This window comes from Dipodomys spectabilis, unplaced genomic scaffold (assembly GCF_019054845.1).
Source record: "Dipodomys spectabilis isolate Male_0828 unplaced genomic scaffold, ASM1905484v1 ptg000344l, whole genome shotgun sequence".
Classification (NCBI taxonomy): Eukaryota; Metazoa; Chordata; class Mammalia; order Rodentia; family Heteromyidae; genus Dipodomys; species Dipodomys spectabilis.
In genome coordinates, this window is record NW_024871021.1 from 3,622,276 (window position 1) to 3,636,177 (window position 13,902).

Consider the following 13,902-nt stretch of genomic DNA (forward strand, 5'->3'; position numbering starts at 1 on the left):
GCTTTAAAAGTAGGAAATAATAAAACAGGCCCTCCTGAACTAAAGTTTCTTCTACATTTAAAATTATTCCTAAAGCCTTGTACTGGTTTGTCATACCTGTAATCTTGTCTACCCGGCATATCTACAAAGGAGCATGGGATCTGTGGATAGGAGTTGGAAGCCAATTAAGGCAAAAAAAAATCAAAATATTATTTTTCAAAAATTTAAATGAACTAGCAAAGGTCCAGGAATGGAGATGTAGCTCATATAATAGCTCACAAAGCTAGAGAGGAAAGGCCTTGCAAATCCTTGAAGCTCTGAGTTCAAACTCTGGGCATGCCAAGATGCATGCATGCACACACATGCACACGCACACACCCGCACACACACACACACACACACATACACTTATTCAAAATATCTTCAGGTCAGTATTTTGCATTAATTTCTTGTTTAATGATATTATATGGTTAAAATAATGGAAATAAACTCTTCCATCATTTTTAAACGTTTTTTATTGTAAAAATACTGTACAGAGGGGTTACAGTTACATGAGCAAAGTAATGAGTATATTTCTTATCTAACATTGTTACCTCCCCCTTTGTTTTTCCCCAACTACCTCTCCCTTACACCTCTACAAGTACACACTTCACCCCCCCCCACCCTGCCTAAATTGTAAAGTTAGTATTTCAACATAGTGTCTTGGGTAACTCATTGTTATAATGGGTCAAACAGTATCTCTATTTGAGCATTTTGGTTTTTCCCTTTCCCTCTCCAAATTAGAGAAGTATATATAAAAGATGCAGGTGCATCAACACCAAATACACTGAAAACAGGGGTTATACCGTGTGGGACGACCAAATTAAAAAAAAAATCTCATAGTACATTATAAGTGCATTAGAAACAACAGCAAGAAAGGAAAAACACACACTTGTGTCCCTAGCTTGGGTTCATTTAGTTTAACATCACCTTATCTAGTCATATGCACATAGCTTTTGACCTTTTCTGCTTTTCCCAGTCATATATAACTTATTGCAAATAAGGGATACCATGGGACCTATGTTTCTTTGGACTTGGCCTATTTCAGTTAATATAAATTTTTCCAAGTCTTTCCATTTTCTAACAAATTGGGCAATGTCATTCTTTCTGATGGATGATAGAATTCCATCACACACACACACACACACACACACACACACACACACACACACACACACACAATGTTTTCTTGATCCATTAATCTATTGTGGGGCATCGGGGTTGGTTCCATATCTAAGCTATGGTAAATAATGTTGCAATAAACATAGTTGTGCTGGTAGTTTTAGAATGGCCTTGTTAGTGATCATTTGGGTGAATGCACAAAAGTGGGATTGCTGGGTCATAGAGGAGCTCTATGTGTAACCCTTTGAGGAACATCCATACTGCTTTCCAAGTGCGTGAACAAGTTTACACTCCCACCAAGAATATAGTAGGGTTCCCTTCTGGTCACATGCCCTCCAGCATCTGTTGTTGTGGAACGCTTCACGAATTTGGTTGTCATCCTTGTGCAGGGGCCATGCTAATCTTCTCTGTATTGTTCCAATTTTAGTGTATGTGCTGCCGAATTGAGCACAGAACATTTTTTATATATAAAGTGGAATTGATTTTTTTAAACTAGATAATTCAACAAAAAGCAAGTTCAAAAGAATTGTGAAATTTTAGAACCAGATATTTGTTACATAAGCACACATTTAAGAATAAAGTCAAGATTGATATGACAAAAACAAAATGAGTCCAGATGTTTGTTGTTCAAGAGATGTGTAGGAGGAGGAATTCAATTATTCTATACAGGGCACCTCTCATAATGAACACTGCAGCAAGTGTTAAGGTGTGTTAAAAGTTTTAATGTTTTAAATATGTTTAATTTTGGGAACCTGCTTATATATGCGAAAATTAAGACTGTCAGGTCATAAAACTTTTCCATAAAGTATTTAAGATTTATGGTAGCTGACATATATTACTAAGTATGTACATTTCAGAGTTTATAGAAAATTTATTAATGAGAAGTTGCAAAGTCTTTGTGTAAAGAAACAGAGCAAAGAGATAAGACTTTAACTACACAATTTCTGTTGAAACTTTAGGGCTTCTTTTCTTTATATGTTAGCAAGGAACAAATGATTATATAAGCCATGTATCAGTGATGAGTGAGACATAAAAAGTTATCTTACAGTGTAAATTTAAAGGGTACTCATAGCTTATAAAATTCTTGTTGAACATCATAATCTTAGCGAGTTTTAAATGTACAGGAATATGAGCAAATTGTAAAATCTAATATGTAGTATACATCAAATATTGGAAATACTGGTATTTGGCTTTTAATTTATTAATCATTAATATTTAATTATTGGTTTTCTTTATTTTTTGCATTGTTTTCTTTTTTGCAATATAATACAATTTTTTTTAAGTCGTCATTATGAGGTATTTTGAAAATGTTACTGGGATGACCATTTTTTATAGGTGCATGTGAATTCACAGCGATCAAAATTAAGAAAAAAATATTGATTAAAAATTTTCTCAATTAGAGTCTGAATCAGGAGTGTTGATGAATGTCCACACATAAAATCTTAGCCTTTAGCTGAAGCAGTGGTTTTACAGAGTTGAGGCCACAAAAGTGAGAGACTGTGTTTTGTTTAGTTTTTTGGTTTGGTTTTTGTTGGTTTAACTCTGGGTCCTGGGTGCCGTCCCTCAGCTCAAGTCGAGTGCTACCACTTGAGCCACAGCAACACATCTGTCTTTTTCTCCTTATATGGTGCTGAGGAATCAAACCAAGGGCCTCATGCATGCAAGGCAAGCACTCTAACACTGAGCCACCTTCCAAGAACCGGAGAGACTGTTCTTTTAAAAATCATCTGAACAACATTTACTTTCTGCTTTGGGTTATATAATGAAATACATGAATATCTTTTTATGTTTTTGTGAATTGTCATACTTCTAAATTTATACTAACTTCAGCCACTTCATCCTTTTCAAAGTCATGAAATATCTCTGAGAGTTTGCTTCTGTGAAGACTGTTTTTGCATTTATAATTTCTTCTGAGTAATCTTTAATTTTTATCAAAATTACTTTATATTTTTATATTGATGGATTATCAGACATCAAATACCTTCAAATGTACATGGAGAGTCTAAAGATAGCAGTATGAAGGTTCTCATACAGCTCTTGTTTATCTGTTATGCACTTCCAGTATTATGATATTTCTCTCTCTCTTTCTCTCTCTCTCATTTTCTCTCTTTCTCTTTCATGTTCCATGTCTGCTATTTAGAATTTCTGCTGGTCTACTATTATCCTTCAGGATCCACTGGTTTTGTGGGAACATGATAGGGACCATCAGTTACCCTTGCACTCTTTAAAAGTTATAAGAGTAACGTGATATTATTCTTTGCCATTCTAAATGGCAAAACAATAGATCTAGGAATTCCTTTTCACTTTTATTTCTATTATAATTTTATCTCATAGGCATCCATTTGTGACCTAAAAGTTCTTTTTCTTTTACAAAGAATGTTTTTCTTTTATTATCAGTCAGTAACCAAAACAAAGCTATCCTAGGGAAAGTAGGCTGAAGTTGTTCACAGGGATGAAAAACAAGGTAATGGGGGAAATGAGCACAGATCCTCAGAGCAGTTTATCATGTACACTTTGTGAGAATGGCAATGTGCTGGGAACTCTAGATTAAATCACTGAACAGCTGATATATATACACATATATTTATATATTTATATTTATTTATATTTGCATATATGTGTGTATATGCCCTTATATATGTACACATGGATGTTACTATACACACAAATATACACATACATATACACATGTGTACATGCACACATGGAGAAAGACACATAGATACAGCCAACACAAGTTTCACTAATTGTTGAATATGCCTTAGATGGAATGCTTGGAACCGAATATGTTGAAGATGTCTTTGTCTCTAAGAGTTTTTTTTCCACTCATCTTATCTCCTAAAATTGGTAGTTTTTGCCAGAATCGACTTGCAACATGCCGTATAAGTGATAACAAATCACTCAGAAATCTCAGTAAGTAAAGGTCTTATGGTGTCTCCTTGCTCCCCATGGAATTCTTGCTCTTGTAGACAGTTTCAAAAACCAAAGCAGAAGAATATCCTGGTAAAAAATAAGGTTATAAGGCTTTAAATGACATCCTTCCTTGAGCTTTTTTACAAAAGCTACCATCAATTCCTTGAGAGCTTGTTTGGAGGTTCTAGCAGGGGAGCTCAGCTACCCGTATATCCTTGACCTAAGACCGATCCTCCTCTATTGGGGATGGTCGTCCTCCTCGACCGAGTGCACAGTTTCGGGAGGGACACACATGTAGCGGTGAGGGAGGAAGGGGACACCCACCTAGCCAGCAAGAGCAGCCGAATCAACCCTGGCGATCAATGGGGTGACAGATGTCGCAGCAGATCGCCCTCACATCCAACTACCATCAATTCCTAAGCAGATGAATGAGGCCTCAGAAGACTGGACCTCAGGTCAACACTTAACCAACCCATGTGAAAAGTCTAAAGTTAGAAATGCTGACTGAAGTCTTCCATTTCCTGGCCAAGAAATTAAAAAAAAAGAAAGTTTTTTAATGTATTAAAAATTGAAAATAATTTGTAACCTGTCAATAAATGTGCACAATACAATTATACCAACTGACAAAAGATGATGTGCATTTCACTTATGTGCTTTTGGACTTGGTGAGTGACTATAGGTGTGTCTACACAAGTAGAATAACCATAAATCAAGCCAGCATTTCTTCATTTAAGATACAAGGAAAGGATACAGGTTGACCCACTGTAGCAATGGGATGTACAAGACAATATCAGACGGGGGTAAAGTGGGGAGTTGAGGAGGTGTGCAGGGAAGGGATGGTAGGGGAAAATCAAAGGAGGGGGTAACAATGCTCAATAAAAAACGTACTCATTACCTTACTTATGTAACTGTAACCCCTCTGTATATGATATTTACAAAAATATATTTAAAAATATGAAGAAAACTTCTTCTATACTTATATGAAGTATTTGTCACCCAATATCAGTAAGGTACTGGTTTTAGGACCATAGGCATATTAAAATTTTGGATGCTCAAATTCTCTACATAAACACAGTATATTATTTACATTAGAATCTGCCCACAACCTAGTGCAGTATGATTGCTATTAAAAATTTTACTACATTTTATATTTGTAGTGGAAAAGTATATGCACTATCAACGGATACAAATTTTTCAGATAATTTTTGTCTGCATATTGTGGATGGAATTGGAAGAGCAATTATGAAAAACCCAAATTTCATCACCATGAGCTATCTGTAAAATGTAACAAGGATCTAATACAGCATCATTGAATGGTGTGGATCTTCAAGAAGAAGTACTTGAGTTGAGACATTATCAGAAAGTGTAAGCACGCAAGGACTTTTTAGAAATGCATCTGTTAGATTTCTCATAGAGAGCTTTCATAACACCTTGTGAAACACAAGTCAGAACCTCACTGAAGTGTAGAGAGATTTCCCTCACCTTTCTGTCAAGCTCAGTCATTATCAATCAATTTATAGCTAATCTTGTATAATCCTCTAATAAGAAAATGTTTATGGAATGTTATATGCAGAAAAGCTGGTAAGGATAACTTTTTCCAATTAGGACTGAAGGATTGACCTGCCCTCCCCACCACGCTATTGTCCCAGGCCCATACAGACTCCAGGCAAAATCCCAGGTATGTGTGACCTCCTTGGAAGTGCAGGGAAATCCACGTAAGCCCATTGTGGGCCAAACTGAAAGTTCCCCACCTTCCTTGACTTAGGGGCTTTTCATTAACTTCTACCTCCTTGTTCAGACCTCCTATAAAAACCCAGATCCTATCCCAGCTCCCTCACACAACCTCCCAATGCACTGGAAGGATGGTGCCCCTCATTGTGCCTCAATAAACAGTCCTCACCTGTTGATGATATAGTTCAGCCTATTCCTTTTCCATTCTCCTCCATTTTCCTAACATATGGTTCTGACACCCTGGAGGACTGGGTGCCCTCTGCCCAGGGGCCACACCCCTCCTTGCCACCCCTCATGGAGGCTTTCTGCTACCTTCCTCCTCTTTCCAAGGCCTTTCTCCACTGGGAGGACAGAGCCCTCAGAGCTTACTTTGGGCTAAACAGCCACATGAAAGACCTCTTGATCTTTGCCTTTGTAAACAGTGCAAGCAGTGGACAGCAACCCTGCTGTGGCTTGAGGTATTATTGGCCACCTGCATAAACCCAGAAAAGGTCTCTCCCCCTATTCTTTCTCTTTTACTCTGTTCCTGGACTCTTATCTCCAGGCTGGAGGGTCTTTGCCTTTTGGTCAACTTCACTCACCATGTAAAAGCCTCAGTACAAGATTACCAGCCCAGTCTGTGATGGAGGTGCAATGAAACGGACCCCAGGAATCCAGGATTCCCTTCCTTCCTTCCTTCCTGTCTGTGGGAATCCAGGAGACTCCAGGAGTGTCTCTTTTCCTGACACCATGGCCCCCTGTAATTAGGATCTTTGGGGATGCTCTATCCTAATTACTTGGATATGTCCATCTGCCTTCCCAAAACACCAGGGATGCCTGGAACAACGGGACAGACTCAGTAGTCCTACCAAATTTTCCAAATTGTCTCCCAGAGACACCCCATTGGTATGACTGTGGTCTAATCTTAAGGAACTGGGCTGACTGATTTACAGTAAAAAAATAATCTGACGTGTTTTTCTTCCAAAATCTGGTCTCATTATCATGGCCAGCACTGGCCTAAATTCGGAACCTTAGGTTTTCCTCTTAGTGATTTAAACAATTCTCCAACAAAACGGTGGGGAGTCCCAGGTCCCCTATACATAAGCCCTCCTCTACCTCTGCTCCAGAAAACCCCCACTCTGCTTATTCTGTTCTGTTCACCAAGTCCTTCTCTGACCTCCACTCCAGAGTTCCCCCTACCCACTCTCCAGCCTTGCTCACCAAGCCTTTCTCTGCCATGATTCTCCTATCTCCTCTAAAAAGTAACTCCTCATCTTGTAGCAGCTCAATCTGTCTCTCACCCCTTTTCTCTCCCCCTCTCCCTTTCTCTCTCACTCTCTCTTTTCTTTGATGACCTCTGGCACCAAAGATCCTTTTCTCTTTCCTTGCCCTTCTAACTGCACTCTTGTTATTTGCAGTTGGTCCAGCTTATCTAGGCTAAGACTGTCTGCCTGTGTCAAGCAAACTCCTTCTGCTCACCCCTGTCCCTGTGCTTTCCTGTCTGCCTACCTGTGTAGCTGACACAAGGTGAGGATGGTCATAGGCCTCCAAAGATAAAACAGCAAGGGCTGGGAAGGTGGCTCAGTGGTACAGTGCTTCCCTTGCATGCCTGAGGCCCTGAGTTCAACTCCTCAGCACCAAATAAGCAAAAAAAAAAAAAAAGCCGGAAGTGGCACTGTGGCTCAAGTGGTAGAGCACTAGCCTTGAGCTGAAGAGCTGAGGGACAATTCCCAACCCCAGAGTTCAGGCTCCATGACCGGACCAAAAAAAAGAAAAACAAAAAGATAAAACAACAAGCTAACAGCCCTGTTAAAAATCCCTCTACACAAACCCCTCCATACTTATACACTTCTCAATCCTGTTCTATGGCTAATACACCTTCTTCCCTTCCAGACCCTAAATAAATAGGCCTCTGCTCTGGAACTTTCATTAACCTGTCACTGAAAGTGTATGGCTGTCAAAAACACTGAGGACAGCCTCTCTCTTTTACGTCTCTCTCCCTTTATCACACTGAAATCCCCCCTAAAAGAAACAAACCAGAATAAGGTGTATAGATTTCTTCTGAGCACCTCTCCAAAAACTACATACAAAATTCACAAAAACAATGATGTTCCCTAAAATGCCAAGTGTGGTTACAAAGAGGAAGATGGTGCCCTTGACAAGATTCGAAATACTTTCTTGTGTCATGTCAGAAAAACTGGGATCCACCAAATGCCCTTGTGAAGAAAAAGCATCAGTAATGGTGATAATTATGTGCAAAAATAGCTCCTGTTTTCAGCAATTTTTTCAAGTATAGGGACATTCATTTTATAAGAATGATGCAGTTTTTGACCTCAAAATCCTCCTTTGTGTGGCAATCCTTTTGAATTCTTTGATTATTGTGAAATGGCATTTGGAATAATAACACGCTGTTGTCACTGTATTTTATTTTGGTGCCATGCATCTTGTATGTATGTTTATCTGATTTGGGAAAGGGAAGGGGAACAACAAAATGATGAGACAAAAGACAAAGAGTGAACCAATGACATAACAGTACTCACAAAACACTATGCTGGAAATGAACCTTCCAACTCGGTGGGGGCAGGGGAATGGAGGGGCAGGAAAGTGGGAGAACATGAGGGAGGAGGAAACAATGTTTGGCAAGAAATGTACTCATCACCTTACTTTGCAAATGTAACCCCTCAGTACATAACCCTTGCAATAAAATAAAATTGAAACGACCAAAAAAAAAAAAAGAAAGAAAGAAACAAACCAGTTCTTTTTCTTTTTGGACTTAGACAATAATCCAATCCTTTTCTCTTTCCTGAGTCCACTCACATCAAAATCTTTATTCTTAATTTCTTCTCTAGGAGACTGCAGAAGAGAAATCCCTCCCTCTCACATCTTCCAATAACTCTCTCTATCCACTCACTCAAACACTCACTTTTCAGCACCTTCATTATGCCACATCATCCCTTTAAATGTCTTCATGTTAAAAGTGTTATTTCTTCTCCTTACAGTGGCTGTTCAGCCACCCTCTCCCCCAATTCTCTCTACATGCCCTGGAAGCTGACAGCTAGAAAGAGGCAAAGACCACATAATGGATTTTTCTACAACCTCCACTCTTCCACCAACCTTACTCCACTCTCCTCTTCACTCTTCTAGGGGTTAAAATATTTAAATCATATAATATGCCTCATCACCAAAATCGATTTAAAGGTTTTCTGCTCTTGTTATTAATGTTTGTTTAAGGGTGGAAATTCTGTTTGTCAAAATTTGCCTTGCATATTGTTTGGTATTGCATACTTTTCTGACATTGGCACGTGTTTTTATCATATTGGGCAAAACAATATCACTTTGCCACTGGAATTAAAAAAAACCCATATGGTTGGTTTTCATTTTTTTAAAAACTTAAGTGCACCTTAAAACTTTGGTTTAAGTATAAGTGTGTGAACCTGTTCAGCATAATCTTATTATAATACATAAAACCTGTGTAAAAAGTTATCTTCTTTTATTTCTTGATACAGATATTTCCTATCAAATGTGCTGTTTGTTAAAAAAAAAACATTTTTATCAAGGGTAGTAGTAAAAGGAATGAGACCCAGCTCATCTACTAACCAGCTGTGATGAAAAACACCAGTAAGGAGGTAAGAATTGTCTTAAAATGTTTGTTCCACATATCTGTTTCTGTCCTCAGAGAGTTCGAGTATGTAGGAGATGGTATGAGTATGCCTTAAAAGACAGCTTATGAGTAAAGTTTGTATGTAATTATTGGCTGTGATTTAACATTAAAACTAGCATGTTATTCTCTATATCCATCTAAAGTCAAGTGTCTTTAGCCAGTCTGTGTATAATGTTGTAAGTAATTAACCATTCATCCGAGGGATGCAGTCTAGCCAAGATCCTGCCTGAAGCATGCTACCGCCTCCATGGTATACTGGACTCCTGCCTGACTCGATCACACACAGCTGATTCTTGGTAAAAGACTCCTTTAGATTTACAAAAACTAGACTCTTGTGGGACACTCTCTATAAACCTTACCCAGCCTGACCTGAAAAAGCCAGCTATGTTGTTATGCTATTAATACATGTATAGGCCAGGAGAGCCTCTTACACACTTTGGTTATAAGGTTTCCCAGGCAGCCAAGCTATACTCAAACCCTCATCCTAGCTATTGAGTTGTGTCATTGCAGAGTTCTGGCAAGTATTTGTTGATCAATTTTTGACAGGGTGCACATAAGCTCTACTTGTTCCCACTGATCTCCTTGTTACTTTGATTGGAAATTATAAAGTGTTTTTGTGGCAAAGATTGCAATTCAAAGCCAGCCCAGGCAAAAAATCCCTGAGACTCTATTCCTATACAACCAGCAAAGAACTAGGCTGGAAGCTGGCTCAAAAATTAACCATCCAAATGCTAAATGTGGCCCTGTGACTCAAAGTGGTAGGATGCTAGCCTTGAGCAGAAGTGCTCAGGGAAAGTGCTCAGGCCTTGAGTTCAAAGCCCATATCCTAGCCACAAGCAGCTAGATTCCAGGACAAGGCGGAAAAGTATAAGAGGAGATGATGTCACATCACCCACTTGGTGCCTGTCCTTTCAAAATTAACCAGAGCCAGGAGGTCAATAGAAACAAGTTGAGAAGCCTGTCCATATAATGTCCATATCTGTCTAACTTCTAACTGGACAAGAATTTACATTCTTGCCTTTGTTACCAGCTATTTATAGGAAATGATCAAAGTCTCTCACCAGGCCCTTTACCTTAACTACTCCAATCCAGCCCTAGTTTCTGACTGGCTATGGGCTCATGATCCAAATGAAACTTTTCTGGTTTGTGCCCTGGGTGTGTTTTCCTATGTAACTCATATCAACCAGTCAGCCTTTTGCTTGATCTCAGCATTTTCAAGTTTCTCTCTAACAGGATAATAGCCCTGACTCAAGACCTGGGACCATGTCAAGGCCATCCTATTACTGCAGGCAACCAGAGGCTTTGCTTACACTGCCTTGGACCGAGCACAGACATGGACCTGAAGACCCCAGCCCCAGTGACTCCTCGACACCCCCATGCCAGCTGAAGGCAGCAAGAAAAGACCCCTTTTTATACTCCACCTTTTATACTCCAGGTTTCAAAATGATTGTAATCTGCTTTGTTCTCATAACTCCATGTTAATCCTCTATCAGCCCAGTTCTTTTTATGTATCCAAAGATCCTATATGAAGAACTTGCCTCTCCCCTCTTGGCCCTATCCTTTTATGTATCTGAAGATGGAATATGAAGGATTGACCCCCACCCTACTATCCTAGGCCCATATAGACTGCAGGCAAAACCCAGGTATATGTGAACTCCTTTGAAGTGCAGGCAGGGCAATCCACCTAACCCAGCTGTAAACATCCCATTGTGGGCCCACACCTTCTTTGAGCTAGGGGCTTTCCATTAACCTCTACCTCCTTGCTCAGACTTCCTATAAAAACCCGATCCTGTCCCAGCTCCCTCACACAACCTCCAAACCCGCTGGAAGGGCTGTGCCCCTAGCTGTTCATCAATAAACCGTCCTCACCTGTTGATGATGGAGTTCGGCCTATTTCTTTTCCATTCTCCCTCATTTTCCTAACAAGGGCAGTCTGTTTTCTATGATCAAGAAGAGAGAAAATTAGATAAGCATCCATTTACAGCCTTCTGAATAATTCTGATTCTGCCCACGTCAGTTATCTATCCATACCTATGTCCGAGTGAGAGGATTTTAGAAGAATTTAGTGTTTTAAAAATTAAAATTAAATGTAGAATGAAATTGGTTCCAATGCATCACTTTAAGATATTTAGAAACAACTGAGAAACCGAAAGGTCTATAAGATTTTTTTTATTGGAAGTGAAGGGGTTGTGGAATTTGGTTCTCTATATTTTAAGCAATTTGCAAAAAGAATTGGCAAAATAAAATTTACATTTGCAGCAGACTTGACACATAAATTTTTGTATGTTGAAAGAAACACAAGCCATAACAATATGTCAATGCTATCCTCTTATTTATTTCTAAACGTTTATGATTTTTGTCTCTTAATATTAAAACTTCAAATTTGTTTTAATCTTTATCAAGTTGTGCAAAGGGGTTTCGCTTCATCATGTCAGTGTTTAATAGAGTATATGTGCATTTCAATGTACAATACATCTGGAACATTGAAATCTTTCCACTTTTCTTCCTTCCCTTACCCCAACACCACCTATCCCTTCAAGTATCCTACTTATATTCTCACATATGTACATTGAGTGATATGACTGTATTAGTCCACCATTTCCATTAGGGCAGAAGTGCCCTACTCCCTTTAAGCCCAGATCTCCCTTTTAAGACTTGTTTCAACTTCATGGTATTTTGTTAAATTTCTCTGCTTTTGGCATTTGGCTTTGGGCTAACCACATTCTCTCTTCCATGTTTAACCTACATAAATGAGGTTATTTCTCCACATTTCTAATCTCTGAATGGCTGAGATGGGTCTCCTTTACTATGCATCTGTCTTTTTTTTATCATAATTTGTGATATTAACTCAAAACTGCTTTGCCTTTTGTCAGCAATTGGGCTGTTATAAGAGAATACTTCAAAGTAAGTGGCTTAAAAACAACAGAATTTTATTACCCATATGCTAGAAGCTTAAGCATTGATTATAAAAATGCTTGTTCAAAGCAATTCCTTGTCTTTTGGGGGTCCACTTTCTGGTTCATCACAATCTATTTGCTGGACATTCATATGGCAGAGTAGTTATATTGGGCTTCTTTTATCAGGATCATTATTGTAATGCCATCTCTGAAAGGTTGATTCTAATGTCACCAGCCGGGGGAATAGAATTTCCACATGTGCATATGAAAGGAGTTACAACGTCCAATACACTTTGCAATTTTTTCTTTAACTCAGTGTAGTGTATCCTTTGGATATTATTTCATAGAAATAATAACTTAAGGACAAGTTTATATCATGTGACTTATGTGAATGATTCCTCTTGCAATGGGAATAATTAGCGTGATGGCAAAGTGAAGTATGATTGTTCAGTGGCTCTTGAATCACATCATAGGTAATCATGTAAACGTGGTACAGCCTATCTACGGCCCTTCTGATGTATTTGAACAAGCTCTGATGAGTTAATCGCTTTCAGAAATATTCGATTGAGCCAACAAATACAGATCTCCTTTGATTTAAATCATGGCTTGCTTGTAGGACTCAAACAGACACCAAAATCAGAGGATGCTAAATTCTGTGATAAAATATATAATAAAATTTTTATAATTAATATAGCATGAAGACTGTAATATTAATAGCACTATAAATACTTGTATGCATATTATATAATATATTGACATCCTTTGGTTTAATCAGTTTTTAGAATATTTATAACTAAGTGTAAATGGTATGCAAATAGTTATTTCATGATGTATAGAAAATAAGAAAAAGATTTGCATACATATTATTACAGATACAAACATATTCACCTGGTTATATATGATCCTTCATTTGTTGGTTTCATTCATGCATAGAGAACATACAAAGAAGTGAAAATTGCAAACTTGAACTTACTAAAGGATTAATTACATGAAGTTTATGTTGGGCTAAATAGATTTTATAAATTAAATTGTTTGTCCCTTCCTTTCTCCCACCCTTCCTTCCTTTGTTCCTTCATTCCCTCCTTCCTTCCTTCCTTCCTATTTTCCATCCTTCCTTTCTTCTGTCCTTCCTCCTTCCTTCACTACATCCCTACCTCTCTCTCTTTCTCTCTTTCCTTCTTCTTTCCTTTCTTCCCTTTTTCTTCTTTCTTTCTTTTTTCCTTTCTCTCTTTCTATTATTCTTCCAATCTTCTTTTCTTTCTTTTACTCAGAATATTTTTTATGTTTATAGAAAAATACGAACTGCTGTACTCTAAGGTGTTATGAGTAATTATAAATATTAACTAGATTGATATTAATTTTAATGACCTATATTATATCTTAAGACATATTGTACTAAAAACAACTTCACAAATGTTGCAAGATGTGTAACAAATATTACTGTTCCTGATATTGTTTATTTCTTCAAACTAAAATAAGCATTTAGACATATATTGTGTGTGTGTTTGTGTGTTGTTCCTGTGATTTTAACTCAAGACCTGTCCCCTAGTTGTTTTTATTTCCCTCAAGGATATTGCTCTA

General features: G+C 38.1%; 1 non-coding gene across 1 annotated transcript; it reads right to left on the bottom strand.

Moving 5' to 3' along the window:
- Positions 1-1,484: 1,484 nt before the first annotated feature.
- LOC122095363 lies at positions 1,485-1,591 on the bottom strand. The gene has a single exon (XR_006145110.1). It is a non-coding gene; the product is annotated as a U6 spliceosomal RNA (small nuclear RNA).
- Positions 1,592-13,902: the final 12,311 nt, after the last annotated feature.